Source organism: Tupaia chinensis, unplaced genomic scaffold (assembly GCF_000334495.1).
Source record: "Tupaia chinensis unplaced genomic scaffold, TupChi_1.0 Scaffold143766_1, whole genome shotgun sequence".
NCBI classification, from domain to species: Eukaryota; Metazoa; Chordata; class Mammalia; order Scandentia; family Tupaiidae; genus Tupaia; species Tupaia belangeri.
In genome coordinates, this window is record NW_006203615.1 from 247111 (window position 1) to 267963 (window position 20853).

Below are 20853 nucleotides of genomic sequence, written 5' to 3' on the forward strand. Positions count from 1 at the left end.
TAGGAGGAAAGAGAGATAAAAATACTCTCAACAGGTCTCCTTGTGCTGTGATCCCCTTTCTTCAACTCTCTAGCTCCTCAGGAACTTGGGTACCTGCCTCTTTGCCCAGCATGCTTGCAAGCCAACCTGGGGATCCTAACCCAGTGCTACAGTCCAGTAGTCTACAGTCTGCTCCACCTGGCTATGTGAACTGACTTTTGAGAGAGCAACCTGCACATGGCCAGGACTGGGTTCAGGGCCTCTCAGGGCAATGCCTCTCTAGTTTGTACTTTCATTTATGTTTAAATGGCTTATCTTCATCAAGTCTTATTTTTTTTTTTGAGTTTCTTGATAAATTTTTTTTCTTTTTTTCTTTTTTGTTAAATGAGAGCAATTACTACAGCCACCCACCACTCTGAGCCAGCCTGGATCACGGCAAGTGTGTTCCAGTTGTGCTCAGGAAGGTACCAGTACATGAACCCAAGTCTTTTCCCATGTGGGTCAGTTGCATTACTGCCTGGTTCTGCAATCTTACTCTTTTTTTTTGTTTGTTTGTTTATTTATTTTTAGTTTGCTATAGAGCACATGCACTTGCTGGTGGTGGGGGTGGGGGAGAGAAAGAGAAATAGAGAGAGAGAAATTACTTTCCAGGCATCATGGCCAAGCCATAACTTCTTCTCCATTCTCCCCTTGGGATTTTAGGCACACATGCACAGGTGCCTGGCATGTTTTTCAAGTTGTTGGGTCCAAGACTTGAACTATGAAGTTGGCTGTGTGGGATCTTAGCCACCTTAACCACCCTGCTACTGGCTGGCCCCACAAACTTATTCTTATAAGCTGCTTTTATAAACACAGCAGCCTTAGGCAGTGGATCAGATATAACCTATGCGTCACGGTAGTAATAATGTGTTTATATTTTAAATTGTCCTCTTGCACCACTCAGAACTGTGATACATTTCGTACACTATACTTCTCTATATTGACATCCACAGTTCCATATTTGTGTTTGTACTTGTTGATTATTCATCTCTGATACTTCTATTACTTAATTTTTATGACAGTCTTGCTCTTAACTCCAACTATTCTCTTTATTTAAAAGCATGTGTCAAAAGAGTGGTTAATTTCAGTAGTATGAGCCATGTGCGTTTTTTTTTTTCTAGTAGTTCATATATATTTCCTTCATGATTTCTCTGGGTTCTTGTCCAACCTTCACCCATTTTGACATAATAAACATTTAAGACTTTGTTTATATCTCAGAAAGATACAATTACTGGGACCAGCAGTTAGCATAATGGCTGTGTCGCTGGACTCCCACGTAGTCGACTGCGGTTTGAGTCCCGGACCCGGTGGCTTAAACTCACGCCGGGTGCATGTGCGTGTGTGCCCAAGATCCCAAGAGGAGAATGGAGGAGAAGGTATTGTGGTGTGGCCATCCCCCCTGGGGGGTGATTTCTCACTTTCTGTCTCTCTGTCTCTCTCTCTCTGGCCGAGCGCACGTGCCCTATAGCAAATACCTCTCCCCCCCCCAAAAAAAAGATACAATTACTTGATCAAGTAAATAAATGATTAGAAACTCAGAGGACTCTTAAAATGTTTTATGTGCTCTATTGGATTTCAAATAGGAGATGTGAATTGGTATATAATATTAAAATATGACACTCATGTGTAAAATTAAGTAAATTAATGTTCAGAAATTTATATAATACTACCTGTCACCATGATGCATTGCCATTTATCCATTAACAGACTTGTTAAAGCATGTAAATCATTGCATGCTTGCATATTTGTTTGTTGGAATTTTTTTTTCCTAACCAACTTTTATTTTTTGCATAATAAGTCACCTAACACTTTTCAACTAAAAAATACTAAATTTGAATAGAGATATTACAAAATGAATTAGAGCCCATTTAAAATCTGTTTTAGGGGAAGGAACACAATTCTAGTCAATTAAGAAAAACATTTTTATAGACCATAGTTTATTTATTTGTTTTTAAATTTAAAGAATTATTTTATTTAACTTTATTTATCAATTTATTTATTTATTTAAATTTGACCAGAGACGGAGTGAGAGAGGGAGGGAGAGAAAGTGAGAAAGCAAGCTTCCAGGTCCAGGACTTGACCACAGTCGGCCCTGTGGGAGTCCAGTGCCCTTAACCACTATGCCACCTACCAGCCCAGTTTATTTTTTTTAAGAAAGTTTTTTTGCTATAGGGTGTGTGCACTCACTGAGAGACAGAGAGACTGAGAGACATAAAGCAAGAAATCACCACCCAGGGCGGATGGCCACTCTGCAATTTCTTCTCCTCCATTCTCCTCTCAGGATCTTGGGCATGCATGCATATGCATCCAGCGTGAGTTTTAAGCCACGGGCCTGAGACTCAAACCGCGGTCAACTATGTGGGAGTCCAGCAACATAACCTTTACACCATCTGCTGGTTCCCAGTTTAGCTTATTTTTAACACCTGTTATGTCATTAATTCATAGGGAATAGATTTCAGAAGCTCAGATTCCTTTCCACTGGTTCTCACAAAGTGTGCTTCTCTGGGTGGAGCAGGCTGGCACTTCAATTGAATCCAGGTAACATTCTCTTTGCTTCCTTCTTTTTCTGATCATTTTCCTTCACACGTTTTAGGAAACTATCTCTGCTCTTAGAATGCCTAATGTGCTCAATACATACATTAATTCAATTGGCAAGAATCTTGCACTTGTTTGTTTACAACAATGTCGACAGCACGCTGGGTAACATTACAGACTTTTCCACTTTTGCCATGGTAACATTTGTGGGGCATTCCTTTTTGTACAGTACCTATTCCTTTGATGCCTACAATATCACCTTTCTTATAGATTCGCATATATGTTGCCAAAGGAACCACTCCATGTTTTCTAAAAGGCCAAGAGAACATATATTGGGTGCCTCTTCTCTTTCCTTCTGTGTTTGTCATTTTGGTAAATTACTGGAAGATGGTTCTGGCCAAAAGAAAACCATCCCATTAAATCTTAAGGACACAGCCATTCACGTCTCTATACCCCCTTCCAGGTTATAGGTGAGATGAGAAGAGATTTGGATTTAGGCAACATGATCAAGTGACTTTTCTTGGAATTTGAATACCAATGGAATGAAATTTGGGGACATTTTGACAACAAGAAGTAATAAAATCGATTGTCAAAAGATAAAATGTTCTTTTCTAAAGAAAGTAGTGACTTTATGCCTTACAAAACTTCCAAGTTTAATTGTAAGATGAAACTATTGAAATAAGGGGAAAGACAAAAAGAAGAAACAAAAGTCTAGAGCAGATAAAATGGTGATTCCAGAAAATGTAAGATTTTTTTTTTTTGAAAGCAGCAATATCACTGACCACAAATTGTTTACAACTAGGAAAAAGGATTGTAAAAAAGACACTGTCAGATAAAGGACTCCACACTCATTTAACAGGACCAGATTTTTTTCCTTCAAAAAACAAGTCTGGCTGGCCGTGTAACCTAGTGGCTAAGGGAGCTGGTTCCCACATGGCTGGAATCCTGGCCCCAGTGTGTTGAAAAATATGCCCGATGTGTGTGCATTCCCCACATCTTGACAGGAAGGAGAAAAGATTGCAGCGTGACATTTCTTTGGGACGTGCTTTCTCCCTCTCCCTCTCCCTTCTTTGTCCATCTCTCTTTGATGAGCACATGTATTCTCAGGCAATTTTTTAAAATCTGCAAAAAATCCTAGACTCTACTTTGTATATGGCACATTTGATAAAGAATGCTCTTTCAATCTCTAATTTATTTCATTAAAAGTAAAGTAACATAATAAAGAATAAATAAAATTAAAGTAATTAGGACAGCTTGTGGTGTATTGTTAAGGTAGCTGGATCCCACATGGCTAACCATATGGTTCAAGTCCTGGACCCAGAGCTTTGAAAAATTTGCCAAGCACACATGCATATATGCCCAAAATCCTAATAAAAGACAGACATGAAGGGGAAGGGATTGGACTGCAGCATGACTAGGCCCTAGTGGGGTGTTCTGTCCCTCTGTCTCTCTCTCTCTCTCTCTCTTTTTCTCTCTCTGGTGAGTACATGTGCCCCTCTGGCAAATAAATAAATAAAATTACCTATATAGAGCATATCTTAATTATATGGTGTACAATTTTATGTAATTGAAACCAGAATGGCCTTATTTAGTACATAAAAATGCACCTATTAATAGAATGTATTATAATTAGAGAATGTAAATACATACCATACTTACAGTTATTGACATTGCACATTTAACGTAAGACCCCTGACTACACTGTTGGTTGATGGAAAATAAATTTTATCTTATAAGCCTGCCCCGTGAGATACCATTTTGTGATGGTATCACAGATACGATACTTGATGTGCCTTGAGTGACAGGATCATATTATCCATTTATACTGCTATTATCTGATATATATTGACCCAGTTATAAATATTAAGGAGAAGTTTTGCCCTTGTGGGGTTGACATAAACTACTCAGCAGTAGGGTTATGGAAATAGTATGTTAGGGACCAGCAGTTAGCATAATGGCTATGTCACTGAACTCCCATGTAGTCAACCATGGTTCGAGTCCCAGACCTGGTGGCTTAAAACCCATGCTGGGCGCATGTGCGCGAGTGCCCAAGATCCCAAGAGGAGAATGGAGGAGAAGAGATTGCAGCGTGGGGAAGGGGGGAGAAGAGATTGCAGCGTGGCCCTCCCCCCCCCCCGGGGGGTGATTTCTTGCTTTCTTTCTCTCTGTCTCTCTCTGACTGGTGAGCGCACGCGCCCTATGGCAAAAAACCTTTCCCCCTCCCAAAAAAAGAAAAAAATAGTATGTTAATCCTTCCATTTGACAACGCATTGAGCAGAAAGATTGCAGGAGAGCCCTGAGTTCTTTGTGTGGCTGTGAGCGAATTGCTCTTGCTGCTTTGAATCTCAGTTTCTCCATATATAAACGAAGAGGATGAAGCAGATTATCTTTAAAAATACCTTCCTGTGAGGTGATCCTACGCGGTTCCTGGGTGGGGTCAGGAGACCTCTCTAAGTACATCAGGCATGTGCTTTTCTGATCTCACTCTGGCTGAAGGCTAAGGATGGAATTCATGGGCTAAGTTAGCAAAGTACCAGTAGAACAGTTTTCAAAACCAAAAGACGGAGGAAGTATCATCAGAAGACTGTAAAATAGGAGGTTAGGCATAATGATATTATCAGGCAAAAATAATTTAAGGCCGAAAAATTAACTGGGAAAGAGAGGAATAGTAGATAATGTAATGAAACTGAAGATGTAATAACCATGAACTTACATGTACTTAACAATAAAGATACATATACAAAGATATATAGATGTAAACATAAATTATTAAGTTTTTAAGACATATAAACGTATATCATTGTGAGAAAAATGTACAAATTCACAATCATATAAGGATATTTTTACACACGTCTCTTAGAAACTGACAAACAAGCAAAAGATAGTAATAGGTAAATACGTCGAATAATGAAAAAACTTAATGTTGGGGCCCGCCCTACAGTGTGTTGGAGCCAGATTCAACATGGCTGACTGCAGTTTGAGTCCTGAGCTGAGCAACTTGAAAAACATGCTGGCCATTTGTACACGTGAAAAATGACCACACTCTTGCAGGGTACTTTCTCTCTTTCTCTCTCTTGCTCTCATGAGCACACACACTCTGTGGCAAATAAACCTAAAAAGCTTGGCGCCAGCAGATAGCATGGTGGTTAAGGGGCTGGACTCCCACATACCGACCACTGTTGGAGTTCCAGAGCTGGTAGTTGTGAAAGAGGAGGGTCTGAGGAAGGACATTTCGGGAAGGGACAGGGAGGCAAAGCACTAATGGCACAAAGCGGTGTGGTATTATCTGTTGAAGATATTTCGTAGTTTTATCAACAGTACTAGGGAGAAATGTTCACCTGTTGAAATACCCATTTTGTAAGACAAATAATAATGTGATTGAATGCATAAAAGAAAATGAAAAGAAAAAAAATAAAAAAAAATATTTAAAAAAAAAGAAAGAAAATCACACCAGGCATATGTGTGTGTGGGTACTCAGCCATTACTTCTCTATTATTATTCTTTCTCTTTAAATCAATGTTATTGAAGTACACTTAGAGTAAAATGCATAGTTCTGAACTATACTGTTTGAAATACTTTGACAAATGCATACGCATATATAGTAATCTCCCTAATTAAGATGAGAACATTCCCAGTATGAAGAGTTCTCTTGTGAACACTGCCACTCAATTCCCACCCTCCAGAGACAAGGCTGATCTGATTTCCCTTTTTAAAATGTATTTATTCTATGAGTGAGAGATATAGAGACACAAACAGAGAGATAGAGAGAACCCCCATAAGGGTTTTTTTTTTTTTTTTTTTGAGAGGTTTTTGCTATAGGGCGCGTGCGCTTGCCAAACAGACAGAGAGAGACAGAGAGACAGAAAGCAAGAAATCACCCCTCAGGGGGGATGGCCACGCCACAATCCCTTCTCCTCCATTCTCCTCTCGGGATCTTGGGCACGCACGCACATGTGCCCAGCGTGAGTTTAAGCCACCGGGTCTGGGACTCGAACCACGGTCGACTACGTGGGAGTCCAGCAACACAGCCATTACACTAACTGCTGGTCCCCCCCGTAAGGGTTTTGATGCCATGAGTTCCATCCTTAGCCTTCAGCCAGAGTGAGATCACAAAAGCACATGCCTGATGTACTTAGAGAGGTCTCCTGACCCCACCCAGGAACCACGTGGGATCACCTCACAGGATGTCGCATTTGACCGATGCACACTGTCTCATTCCTTTGTATAGCTAAGTAGATACATATGATTTACTCCAATTTGTTTACTCCTTCACCTGTTGATTGACATTTAGTTCGTTTGCAGGCCTTGGCTACTGTGAATAAACGCTTATATGAACATGATAATAACAAGTCTTTTGGTAGGTATATGCTTCTGGGCTAAATTCATCGGAGAGGACTAGTCCAGTAATTAGTGTAGTGGTAAAACAGAGGTCTGTGGTGCTGGACCCTTTTGTGAAGGTCCCAGACTCTCCTCTGTATTCCTAGGAAGGCCCCAGTGTCACCTGTATGCATATGTACCTGTGAGCTGGGATGACTGAGGTGGAGGCTGCATCATGGAGTGAAGGTCATGTTGGAAGTTCTGTTCTTTGTCTTGTGGAAAAAATAAATAAATCAATTGAAGGGAAACACACACACACACACACACACACACACACACACACACATCCCGGGAGAGGAACTGCTGGCTCATGAGATAAGTTTAACATTATAAGAAACTGCCAGACTGTTTTTCAAAGTGATTGTATTATTTTACATCCTGACCAGCAATGTATGAGAGTTCCAGTTATTCTGCCTTCTTGCCAACGCTTGTTTTAATCATTATAGTAGGTGTGAAGTGGTATCTCGTTGTAATTTTAATTTGTATTTCCCTGATCGCAAATGATTTTGATGATGTTTCCATATGCTTACTCAACCACATATTACATTTAAAGACTCAAGTCGTTCGCTCAAAGAAAACCTGGGATGTGTGTCTCATTATTATTAAGTAGTATGATATTTTTATATATTTCGTGGTAGGCCCAATGGCTCCCAAAGGTCTCCGTGCCCTAATGCTTAGATTTTGTATATACAAGTGGTTTTCAAAATGTTCATGGAATATGTGTTTTATTTAAAAAGAAAAAAAAAAACTATACATACATTTCAAAATTTTTTGCCCCAAAATACTTGTACTTTGATTCCACTTTTCCATGAACTTTTTGAAATCCCCTTGTATGTTACATTATTAAGGCCAAAGGAATTTTGCAGATATAATTAAGGGTAAGGACCTTAAAATACAGAGATTATCTTGGATTTTTTGGGTAGGCCCAATCTAATCACATGAGCCTTTAAAAGCAAAGAGTTTTCTGTGGCTGGAAGCAGAAGAAATGAACAGGAGGAAAAGTCAGTGATTGAAGCATGAAGACTCAATATACCATGACTGCTTTCAAGATAGAAGGGATAATGTGGCAAAGATTATAGGGCACCTTAAGAAGCTGAATGAGACAAGGAAATGAAGACTTCAGCCTTTCAGACTGGAGGAACTGAATCCTGCCAACAGCTTAAATGAGTTGGAAGTGGATTCTTCCTTAGAGTTCCTGGTAAGAGCCCAGGGTGGCTGACACCCTGGTTTTGGCTATGTAAGATCTAGCATTGAGGAATAGTTCCAGCCCATCTGGATTTCCAATCTACATAGCTATAATGTAATAAATTTGTGTTCCTTTAAGTTACCAAATTCAAGGCAAATTGTTAAAAACACAATAGAAAATGAATCAAAGTATTTTGTTGAAAAAATGCACTGTGACTATTTTCTCCCAATCTTGTTTCAACTTTTCATTTTGTTTTCTTTTTATTTAAAGTATGTATTTCTTCCATAAATGAGAAAGACAAAGAGAGACAGAGACAGAGACAATACCCAACAACAGGGTCTTAACAAGACCTACCCCCAGCTTCAGCCAGCCCAGACCAAGGACAGGTGCACACTCCATGCCCACCGGGAGGTCTCCAGATGCAAACCTGACACCTCTCCCCATAAGCCAGCCTCAAGAATGTCATCTGTTATTGTTGTGCCACTGTCTGGCCCTCATTCTTACGATATAATTCCATAGTGGGTTATTTTAATTATATTGGAAATGAAACTACCTTAAATACATATTTTCCTTCATTCTCATTTATTGAGTCTTACAAAATGTCAGGTAATATATAGGGAACATGATATTATTAATACCAGTAAGACAGGTATTAGTGATACCATATTTCTAAAGAATGCTGTAACTTGGTATATAAAACAAGACACGACCATCCAGTAAATCTACTGTTTGGGGTTTTGCCATTTTCCAACTCTGGTCCCATTAGGATGTTGATCTATGTCCCTAGAATTCTCTTCAGAGAAGAATACTACCAGCTTTACTCTTTAAATAATTTGATTGTGATAAAAAATTGTTCTTTGAATTCTAACATTTGCTTAAATGTTTAAGCACAGAAGCTATAGTAAAAATTTAATGAAGCTATAGTAAAAATTTAATGAAGAAAGGGTATTAACTGGGTTTTAAAGTATATACCCTTTAGATAAGGAGAAAACTAGTAGGTAGGTAGTGGAAAAATCAGTTACTATCTTGACAACAGAATAATGTAACAGTAAGAAATATTACAAAATAACTTCATAGGGCCAGACCTGTGGCCTAATGGTTAAAGGAGCTGGATCCCACAGTTCAACTACTGACCTTGGAAACTTGAAAAGCATGCCAAGCACATGTGCGTGCATGTCTCCAAACTCAACAGAATGGAGAAATGGAGAAGGAATCGCAGCACGACCACATCCCATTAGAGGGCACTTTTTCCTTCTGCCTCTCTTTCTGTCTCTCTGTCTCTCTATGGTTGGTACACATGGCCTCTGGCAATTCAAAAATAATAACAACATCATAAAAGTAGGGTATTTGGATGTTGTATGCCCCCAGGTGTGACATCCTGAGAAGGATACACATGCAATATTTCAAAGTGAATGTATAACCTGAATCTAAAGATGAAGAATTATCAGCCAAACCCCAAATGAAGAATGTTCAATTAAACAACAAAAGGATAATACTCTTCAAAAATGCCAATGCCTTGAAAAAACAAAGAAAGACTGGAAGCTTATTTGTATTAAAGCAGATTAAAGATTCAGAAAGGGACCAGCAGATGGCATAGCGGTTAAGGCACTGGACTCCCACATAGCAGACTGTGGATTGAGTCCCAGACCCAGTGGCTTGTATCTCACACCAGGTATATGTGAAGGTGTGTGTGACTGAAATCCCAAAAGGAGAATGGAGGAAAAGGTATTGCAGTGTGGCCATCACCCCAGGGAGGGATTTCTCACTTTCTCTCTCTTTTTTTCTCTTTCTTTCTTTCTTTCTTTCTTTCTTTCTTTCTTTCTTTCTTTCTTTCTTTCTTTCTGTCTTTCTGTCTTTCTTTCTTTTTCTTCCTTCCTTCCTTCCTTCCTTCCTTCCTTCCTTCCTTCCTTCCTTCCTTCCTTCCTTCCTTCCTTCCTTCCTTTCTTTCTCTCTCTCTCTCTCTCTTTCTTTCTTTCTCCTTCCTTCCTTCCTTTCTTTCTCTCTTTCTCTCTCTCTTTCTTTCTTTCTTTCTTTCTTTCTTTCTTTCTTTCTTTCTTTCTTTCTTTTCTTTCTTTCTTTCTTTTTTCTTTCTTCCTTCCTTCCTTCCTTCCTTCCTTCCTTCCTTCTTTCCTTCCTTCCTTTCTTTCTTTCTTTCTTTCTTTCTTTCTTTCTTTCTTTCTTTCTTTCTTTCTTTCTTTCTTCTCTCTCTCTCTCTCCCCTCCAGCAAGCACATGTGCCCTATAACAAAAATTTCTCAGGAAAAAAAAAAAAGAAAGAAAGAAAGAAAGAAAAAGTTTCAGAAAGACTTGCAGTCAATTTGCCTTGTTTTATGAGAGCTAGTTTTCACACCTTCTTCTGCATGCTCAGTGATATAGTTCAGGTAGTTGCAGTGTGGTGGTTGAGAATGCTGGACTCCCACATGGCCAACCATGGTTTGAGTCCTGGACCTGGACTTTCCCTCTCTCTCTCTCTCACTTTGTCGCTCTCTGGTCAAGTTTAAATAAATAAAGTTAAATAAAATAATTCTTTAAAAAATTGGTTATGGTAGAAATGTTTATGTCACAGTAATGACAAATATTACGAATAAATATATTCACCAGACCACTAGAACACCCTATGAGGGACAAGGCAACTAAACCTAGTATATGATCCTAGGTGGAATCCTGAACAGAGAAGAGAAGTAAGCTCTAAAATACATTAGTGGGTCAATTGGTCAAATTGGAATACATATGGTAGAAGAGGAAGGAGTATTGTATTACTGTTAAATTTACTGAAGTTGATAATCAACTGTGGTCTTTAGTTTTAGGAAATATAGACAAATATGTAGGCCAGAGTGGTTCCAACTTACACTCATGTTTAGGAAAAAAAAAATACAGATGTATAGGAGAGAGCAAATGATTAAGCTTACAATGTGTAAACTAGTCATGTGTACCTATAAGCTAAAACTTATTTATTTTAATTTACTAGAAGGCAGGTGTGCTTTCTAGACAGAGAAAGAAGAGAGCAGGAAAGTGAGAAAGCATCCCCCAGAAGTGATGGCCGCACAGCACTTCCTTCTCCTTCATTCATCTCTCAGGATTTTGGGCATACACGCACATGGGCCTGGTGTCTTTTTCAAACACCAGGTCTGGGTCTTGAACTGCGCCATCAGCCATGCGTGTTCCAGCCACGTTAACCAGCATGCCACCAGCCGGCACTGAAACTTATTTTTAAATAAAAGTTTCAAAAAATCCTGGAAGATTAAAAAAAAATCTCTATCAGGAATAATAATGCACTTTAAAATCAGAAGATCTGCAGATGTATATTGCTTCCTGATGTCTCTTTTTTTTTTTTTTTTTTTTTTTTTTTTTTTTTTTTTTTTAAGACTGAAAGCATTATTCTTCAGAGTCAGGCACAGAAAAGGAATTTTACCATCAGGAAATTTTATCTCCTTTGGTAAATTCCATATTTTGGCAGGTTTAAGAATTCACAATATACATTTCCAGGTTGTTGCTCCTTGGATCAAAGATGGCTCAGAATCTCACCTGCATTGGGCAAACACTGCCACAGGAAACTCAATCCACTGTAATGCATTCTCTTGAACTCTTTATAAAGAACTTGCAAGGGAAATGCATGGATAATTACTGTTTATGCTCAAGGACCAAATTTACCCCTTTCATTGGGTTTGAAGAGGATGGTAATGAGCGTCTTTTGTGGTCCTGCCATTCAACCAAGACAGCTCTTTCAAATTGAAGGCAGGTTTAATTTCTTCTCACCGAATAGCATTTTAGCAATGTTGCCAGCAAAATTTCATGTTTGTTTATCTTTTTCAGTGAAAGTAGTATGCACAAATATTTAATAAACAGATTATACAGAAAGGTACAAGATGAGAAATACCAATTCTATACACCCTTTGCCCCCTTACCTCTATAGTTAATGTTAATTATTTCTTGCATTGAGAGGAAGATAATATACAAATAACCATATGCATGCTTTTTAAAAATATACAAAGAATTCCCAACACGTAACAGTAATATATGTTTTGTCTCTATAATAAGAGACCTTACTTTTTTCCTTTCCCTAATAATATTCTCAGGACCTCTTTCTACTAGGTTGAACTATATAAAATTGCTGTTTAGGTAGTTTGACCTAATATCTCAGGCTATTGATGAAATTCACTCTCTGTACCTGTGCTTTAGAAGTTAAGATATTCACAAATCTACTTAGTTCCATATTCCTGGACATTCGATTTGCTGACCATTATTATTTTCTTTTTGCTGTTAAATACAATGCTAAAATGAACACTCTTGTATATATATCTTGAAATACTTTTGTAACTTTATCTGTGTGATCAATTTCTAGGTTGAAGAGAATATACATTTTTAATCTCAATTCTGTCAAATCACAGCCCCCAAACACTGCACCTTTCCAGGGATTCAAAGGTGCAGGACACTGACTCAACACTGTTGCAACTCAGGAATTTTAATTTTTGCTAATCTTTGAGGTAAAAATGTTTATTTTCATTACATTGTTTTGAATGACATTTTTTTTCCCCTGTGGAAAAAAATGAGATAAAATTTATTGTAGTGATCAGGTTGCCAATGTTACCTTCTCTCTTCATCAACACATTCTGGAACAAGAAACATGATACTGTGCACTCATAAGGTCCTGCATTTGCAGATTTCGAAGCCCTCAATACAGCTCCATCTGTAGTAACTGGCACTGTTAATCCCACTTAGATGTTTTCCTCCTCATATAACTGTGTCCCTCACTATCAATAGCTTCATAGAGGTCGTTTTTATTCTCTTGTGTTGCATGTAGATAACCAATATAAGCCACGCAAAGCGAAAGGGTTACCAATCCAAAAGCCATTACAGGTTTATTAGGTTTAATGAAGAGCTCTGGATTCACAGCTCGAAATAAGGTCTCGTTGTGCGCACACTTCTGAGCCCTGGGTTTTGAAAGTCTTTCTCTTTGTGTGGTTCATTTTTAAATGTTGGAGGCTCAGGTGCTGAAGACATCTTGACTAATGACAATTTATTACCTTCCGCGGGCTGAATGTCCTCTCCCCTCCCTCTCTGCCTCCGTGTCACCGCAGCCTCTTGATTGACATTTTTAAAGATACATGGTTTTGAGCATTATCTTATAGGTTTAATTTTTAAATTTCTTTTTCTTAAAGATTGCATTTTTTATATCTTTTTTGTTTTTTAACAGATGTTTGCCATAGGGCACATGGACTTGCCAGAGAGAGATGGAGAGAGACAGTGAGAGAAAATATGAGACAGCACCCCCTATGGAGGATGGCCACTCCACAATATCTTCTCCTCTGTTCTCCCTCTGGGATTTTGGGCATGCACACACATGCACATGGTGTGATTTTCAAGCCGCTAGGTCTGGGACTCAAACCATGGTCAGCCATGTGGGAGTCCCACTTCTTAACCACTGTACCACCTGTTGGTCGACATTTTTCATATCTTTTAAAAATCATAATTTCTTTTATTCACATAGATTTGTGAATATGTTTTCTTTTTTTCCATAAGAGAGATTTTTTTGCTATAGGGCCCATGTGCTCATGAAAGAGACAGAGACAGAAAGTGAGATATCACCCACCAAGGGGGATGGCCATGCTGCAATCCCCTCTCCTCCATTTTCTCCTTGGAATCTCAGGCATGCCGGTACACATGCACATACTCACTCCTGGTGTGAGTTTTAATCTGTGGGGTCTAGGACCTAAAAGGCGGTTGACTACGTGGGAATCCATCACCATTATGCCATCTGCGGGTCCCATCAATTTGTGAGTATGCTGTTTTAAGTACAGGAAATTAGCTCTTATATGTTCTACACGAGTTGAATGAGAGTGGGGAATACAAAGAAAGTTAACATGGTAAAAGTAATTTTGAGATTTGTATGTTATCCTTGAATGGGATTCCTATCCTATGTATAGGATTTGGGGACCAGCAGTTGTGTAAAGGCTATGTCGCTGGACTACCATGTGGTTTGAGTCCCGGACCCAGTGGCTTAATGCTGGGCATGTGTGCGTGCGTGCCCAAGATCCTGAGAGAATTGAGGAGAAGGGATTGTGGCATAGCCATCCCTCCTTGGGGGGGTGATTTCTCACTTTCTATCTTTTCATCTCTCTGTCTCTGTCTTTCTGGAGAGCACACATGCCCTATAGCAAAAAAAAAAAAAAGATTTTATTTTTCAATTTTAACTTGTTCATTCGTTTTCTATCAGATTTAACAGGATTCCCCTCCCCCCCTTTTTATGGCTTCTCTATTCTGTCTAATTTAGAATGACTTTTCTTATTCTAGAACTATTAAAATTTCATCTCTATTTTCTTCTAAGATTTCTGGAATTTCCTGCTTACTTTTTTTAAAAAAAAATTACTTTATTTAGTTAGTTAGTTTAATTTTAACAGAGAAGCATAGAGAGAGAGGGAAAGTGAGAAAGTGAACCACCAGGTCTGGGACTCAAACTGTGGTCAGCCATGTGGTAGTCCAGCTCTCTTAACCACCATGCCATCTGCCAGCCCCTTTCCTGATATATCTCCCTGCTTTTCAGGAAATGCTGATGAAAAATATTGCACTTTATTAGACTATACAACTGGAATTTGATTTCAAAGATCAAATGTAATAACTGGTTTCTATAACAGCTATCCCATTAATTAAATATGCCATAAAATTATTATATTTGTACCCTCCAACTCCTTCCTGTTTCATGCGTTTGTAAAAACGTTCCAATCATTCATTCAGTTTTCTGGGAGATGCTGCTTCTATGAAGGAATACAACCAGACATTTTCTGAATGTAGGGTGTTCTTTCTACTTTCCAGAATAGCAGAGATGAGACTAGCTCACTCTGGAAGCTGGAGATAAAAGTGACTTAGAATTACAGGTTAAGGAAAGGGGTAGATCCTTTTTCCAATTTAAGTTTCCATCTGAAGGATGATCCAGATACTTGTCCCACTTAAGCCAAAAAAAGTGTCTCCAGGTAACAAAATCTTCCCTGAAACAAGCAAACGTTAAGGCAACAAATTAGGGGGTTTTAGCTGTTGTTTTTGTGAGTTTTCTGTTTGTTTGCTGGCTTGTTTTTTCCAGGAGTTCATTGGCCCTGGGCAGTCCAGCTGTCATTTAAGGAAAGATTTGTGGGCGTCTTGTGGCCTCTGCTCCACATGCCTCTGCATTATGTCTATGACTTGCAAAAACAACCCTGTGGGATGCTAATTCAGTCTTTGGTTTCTTTTTCGTATCAAATACTGCCAACTTGGCCTTACATGTGTGCCAGATGCACGTTGGTTTTATGATGTGATACCGTTAGGAAGTCTGGGGTGAATACTCTGGATGCGAGCAGGCCTGTGCTACAGGAGTGGTTCCTGTCGCTGACGGCTACTGCCCAAGCTTGGGAGCTTTTCTGGGCTTGGCAGAGTACTGCCTAGCAATGGATGGTCAGTGAGTCCCTGGTGAGACCTGCAGGTTCTTTGGTTTGTTCTCTCCTGTCTGATGGCTGGTCTGTGGACTTTTATGAGAACTTGTAGGGTTTTTGCCTGGGGGAGGGATGCAAAACCCTTACTCTGCAGCATACTCTATTGAAGGCTTGTCACAAATGTCACAGGTAACCACCTCCTAATAAGCTTGTCCAGGACACTGTTGCCTTTTCAATATGTTAGAAACATCCTCGTCCCTCAATTTACCACAAAAGCAAGCCTTTTAAATGCTGAGCTGGAATTGAAAACAAAAAGAGAAAAGTCCCCAGTCTTAAAAAAAAAAAAAAAAAAAAAAGACAGAAAAAGGAAAAAAAGAGTAAGAAGTTTAGGAGAGAAAGAGATTATTTGAATTGAAATGGACTCTTTTCAAGACTGAAATATCCAGGCACTTTTCTTCAGAAAGAGAGAAAGTGTGGGGAGGGAGGTTCTCCAACAGGGGCTTCATGCCACGATCTACCCCCAGCATCAGTGACTCTAGATCCTGGGCATGCGCTTGCTCTGTGTTTACAGGGAGAACTCAGTAGACTAACCCAGGACCTTACTACGTGCGTCCCACATTTGCAAAGCATTTCATCATCACCATCTGGCCCTCATCATTTCTGTATGCACATTTTATAAGAGACATAGTTCAAACACTGAAAAATAACTCGATTGTTATTTATAAACATGCGGGTTTTTTTCTTTTTAATCAGTTAAAGGAACGGTTACAGTGTGGTGTTTTGTTACTGATTCCAACCAAATCCTATCTCTCAGATGCCTAACTATGACTAGAGATTTACTATGTAGTGGCATTAATAAAACTGTACAATTGTAAAATAAATCAATGTTAAGAATCAATGAAATCTCAACATTTTTAAATCCTGAAAATCCAAGGGTAGTTCATTTGCAGGCTTCATCAATTACTGGGCAGGCTCACTTTTTAATTTCTTTTATTTTATTGATTTTTTTTCCCCTGAAACCTGTGTGTTTACTCTGCAAGTATTCAGGTGAATTAGGCTGTACCAAAATATTTAGTGGTACGGATAATAGTAATTGCAGGTGGAAGAAAATTGTAGAGGAAATCAGTGATGTATTTTGGCCATTATTTACAAAATAAGGCATTTATAAAATGTGGAGTAATGAGATTTTTACATTAAATCAAAATGTTGTACTAAGGACTCATTTGTTTTGAAGACATGGCAGGCAGTGACTCCCACTGCCTGGAATAGGGTCAAAAGCTCTTGCTAACAGTCTATCTTCTCCTGCATTTCATGGCTCCAAAAAGACTTATGAGCTTTGATCCCAGAATTGTATTTGCTAAGAGGCCTAAGAAAAACATGGCCTTGTAAACTTGGAGCTGAGATGAACACGATCTGTTCCTTTCATTTCCCTCTTCATGTTTATGGCACGTCCTGGAGCAGACAGCCTGTAGAACTTCCTTCAGTGATGGAAATGAACTGAACCTCCATTGTCTCTAACCAAAGCCACTGACCATATGTGGCTATTGGAGGACTTGAAATGTGACTAGTGTGACAAGAACTGCATCTTTGGGACCAGTAGGCGGCACACTGGTTAAAGCGCTGGGCTCCCAAAGGGCCAACCACAGTTTGAGACCCAGACCTGGTGGTTGAGAAATCATGCCCCACACATGTGCATCCATGCCCAAAGTCCCAGACGGAGAGTGGAGGAGAAGGGACTGTAGTCTAGCTATCTCCCTGAGGGACTATTTCTCACTTTCCCTTTCTCTGTCTCTCTCTGGCAAGTGCACACCCCCATGGCAAAAACCTTAAATAATAATTTTTTAAAAAATAAACTGTATTTTTAATTTTAGTCCATTTTAATTTAAATAGGCATATAGGGTTAGTGGCTCTGTAAAGATAATGCAGCCCTAAATTTGACCTTAATTTATTTATTTTTCTCAGTGAGGAATAACTTAGGAAAAAGCACTACTAAACAATACTTCCTAAAGGACAGCACAGGTTTAAAAAACATTTTTTTTAACCTAAGTAGATGTTTGGATTTTCTAGGTTAAGCTTAGACAAGATGTTACAGAACTGTAGTTGTCCCTAATAGCTTCAGAAAAAAAAATTATAAAGTCATTGATTATATATTTTAAAAGATGGGGGACCAGTAGTTGGCATAATGGCTGTGTCGCTGAATTCCCACGTAGTCAGCCGTAGTTCGAGTCCCGGACCTGGTGGGCTTAAACTCACGCCAAGCGTGTGTGCATGCATGCCCAAGATCCTGTGAGAGGAGAATGGAGGAGAAGGGATTGCAGTGTGGCCATCTCCCTGGGGGGTGATTTCTTACTTCCTGTCTCTCTCTCTCTTTCTGGTAAGCATATGTGCCCTATAGCAAAAACCGTTCAAAAAAAGAAAAAGAAGAAAGAAAGAAGCTCCAAAGCCACTTTCTTAAAAGTTTAAACAAAAATACCCAACTTGATAAATAAATGTATTACTTACATCTTTGAGATTTTATTCTTCTCGGAAATACATTTTTTTTTTCCTTTGGAGAGGTTTTCGCTATAGGGCGTGTGCACTTGCCAGAAAGACAGAGAGAAACAGAGAGATAGAAAGCGAGAAATCACCTCCCGGGGGGATGGCCACAACACAATCCCTTCTTCTCCATTCTCCTCTCGGGATCTTGGGCATACATGCACACGTGCCCGGCGTGAGTTTAAGCCGCCGGGTCTGGGACTTGAACTATGGTTGACTACGTGGGAGTCCAGCGACATAGCCATTACGCCAACTGCTTGTCCCGAAATACATTTTTGTTCATCTGATGTGACTTTAAGTCAAGTGGATATAAATTTGGAAGCCTCTTATATTTGTCCCAAACTATCTCATTAGGGATCTTAGTTAGCTATATTTATAGAGGATGCATTTTTCTCGTTAGGTTTCAGTATTTTACACTTGTCTCCTTTTAAATCATGAAAGTATGAAATAATGCTCAGAAAAATATTCTGTAATTGACTTTGGTTCACAGTGCTGGGAAAGCAAAGCTTTCATTTTAATTTGTTTAAGTTTGTAAATTTATATTTTTCTGAGGGGGGGAGGCATAGGGTCTTCACACCGTGATCCACCTCCAGCCTCATTTGGCTGGGATCACTGGCATGCAGGTCGTCCTGGGAGTACAGGGAGCCCTGTGGACACAAACACAGGGTCCAGGAAAAGCAGAGCTTTTGATCCTGCGTGATCCAAGATGACCAATCGCATCTAGGATAGTGTGTTACTCAAAATAAACTTTCTCTTTCCAAAGGAGTCATTTTAAGCATGCAGACTAGGAGTCACCAAGCTGGGAGGTTTTCCTCAAGAAATGTAGTGTGATGAAAGGAGACATGGGGGCAGAAAATGTAAGAACGATCGAACATCTGTGAGCGAGGGTACATGCAGTAAGAATAGTTTGACTTGCTGGGCGCTGATTTTATTTCCAGTGTAGAATACGTTGCAGCATCTGGTGAGGAAAAACAAAAACAAAACCCAAAACAGAAACATTGAAATCTGCAGGGGTAATTTCAGAAAGGGTAGCATCGGCTTTGCTAAAGTGTTATAGCTAATGGGGAGCCATGGAGGCTTTAGGCAGAGAGGTTGCAAGTCTAATTCGCCTTTTAGAAAAATCATGCTAGAAGCCTGGTTGTCAATGTATTTTTGAAGGGAAGATCTGTCAAGAGGCTGCTGGGGTCTATGCAGGTGAGAAATAATGAAGACCTGGGTGAGCAATGATGAGGCTGTGGTTACACGGATAGAAAAGAGGTGAGTGAAATGGAAACTATGCGTGTGTCAAACTCAGCAGGACTTGGGGACTGACTGCAGATGAGGGACACAAGGAAAGGGGGAAATAAAAATAAGATTTAGTGTTCTCATTTAGGCAGCTAGGCAGATATTGCTTCCAACAGCCGCAACTGTGGATTTTGGGGAACAAATCAGATCAGCAGAAAGATAATGGGTTTATAGTGCCCTTGGAATATATCCTCAGGATGCTATCCAGAAGACATTGAGATGTAAACATCGGGGTTACCGCAGATGTCTGGACAAGAAAGAGAGATTTAGGAATGATCAGCACGCTGGCAAGCTACTCATTTGTGTGTGTGTGTGTGTGTGTGTGTGTGTGTGTGCAGTGATGGACGAGGGTCATCAATTTGTAAAAGAAATAAAACAAAAGAGGCTCAGGAGGGAAACAGAAGAAACGGGAGAAAAAGGAGAATAGGGTAGAGAGTTGTGGAAAGGAAAGAAGTGGTTCCCAGAAGGTCGCCGGGCGTTATGTTACATCTGACACACACTTCACTCTTCTATGGACTCTTCCTCTTTCTTTTTGGCTCATTGTCATGTTGTAGCTCTGCACGGTATTCTATTCATCCTGCAAAACTCAACCGAGGGACATCTCCCCTGAAGGCAAATTTTCCTTCCTCCTTGTCTCACCCAGCCAAACTCCATGAAGTGCTTCTTCATTTGACCTTATTGCCCTAATGCCACCCTTTGCCACTGCATGGATAGTATCTACACGCCTACTTCCCTCTCTGCACTGTCAACCTGCAGGGTTATTGTGGTACATTGACTTGCACTGAGCATCCTATTTTTAACATAGCTTTCTGTATCAACCCCCTCCAGGAGCACCACCCTCCCCCTCACTACCACCGCTTGGACTTGACAATGTGTATTATTCTGATTAATGGAATAGTAGCAAACTCGATTTCAACAGAGGCTTAAAAGCGCATATGCATTTTGACTTTCTTAGACTTCTGCTACCACAGGCAGACAAGTTTGGACTAACCTGCTGCAGGAAGAGAGATTCCTTGGAGCAGAACCAAGTCATCCTAACCAAAGCCATCCTAGACTAGCTAGCCTCTGGCTGACCTGTAGGCTGAATTCATGAGCACCATGTCTTGGAGTGGGTTGTTGCACAGTAATAAGGGATACAATTAGAAATCATGTCTTATACATCTTTTTAACTCCAGCACATTAACCTAGTACTTAACATACAGTAAGTGCTCTATAAATATATATGTTGAGCTCGAAAGCACAGAGATTGAATACAAATTCCAATCTCTTACAAAGCATTTTTTTTTTCCTCTTCTCTCTACCAGACATGGTGACTATCCCCCACCTTTCCCGCTCACTGTTGCCTCTGAGCTCTCTGGAGCTAAGACTGCAGGGGTGGCTGTGGGAATTCCAGCATGCGCAGTGTGGTTTGAAATCCACAGACAAGGGAGCACGGCTTCCTTCCTTGGCCTGCTGCCCCCCCGCACAGCAAGAGAGCAGCCAAGCCGAAGTGGCAGGCACCGCGGGGGAGCCCAACCCC

General features: G+C 39.8%; 1 pseudogene; it reads right to left on the minus strand.

Annotated features, from left to right (window-relative positions):
- Nucleotides 1-12795: 12795 nt before the first annotated feature.
- LOC102468712 (small integral membrane protein 8 pseudogene) lies at nt 12796-13176 on the minus strand (annotated as a pseudogene).
- Nucleotides 13177-20853: the final 7677 nt, after the last annotated feature.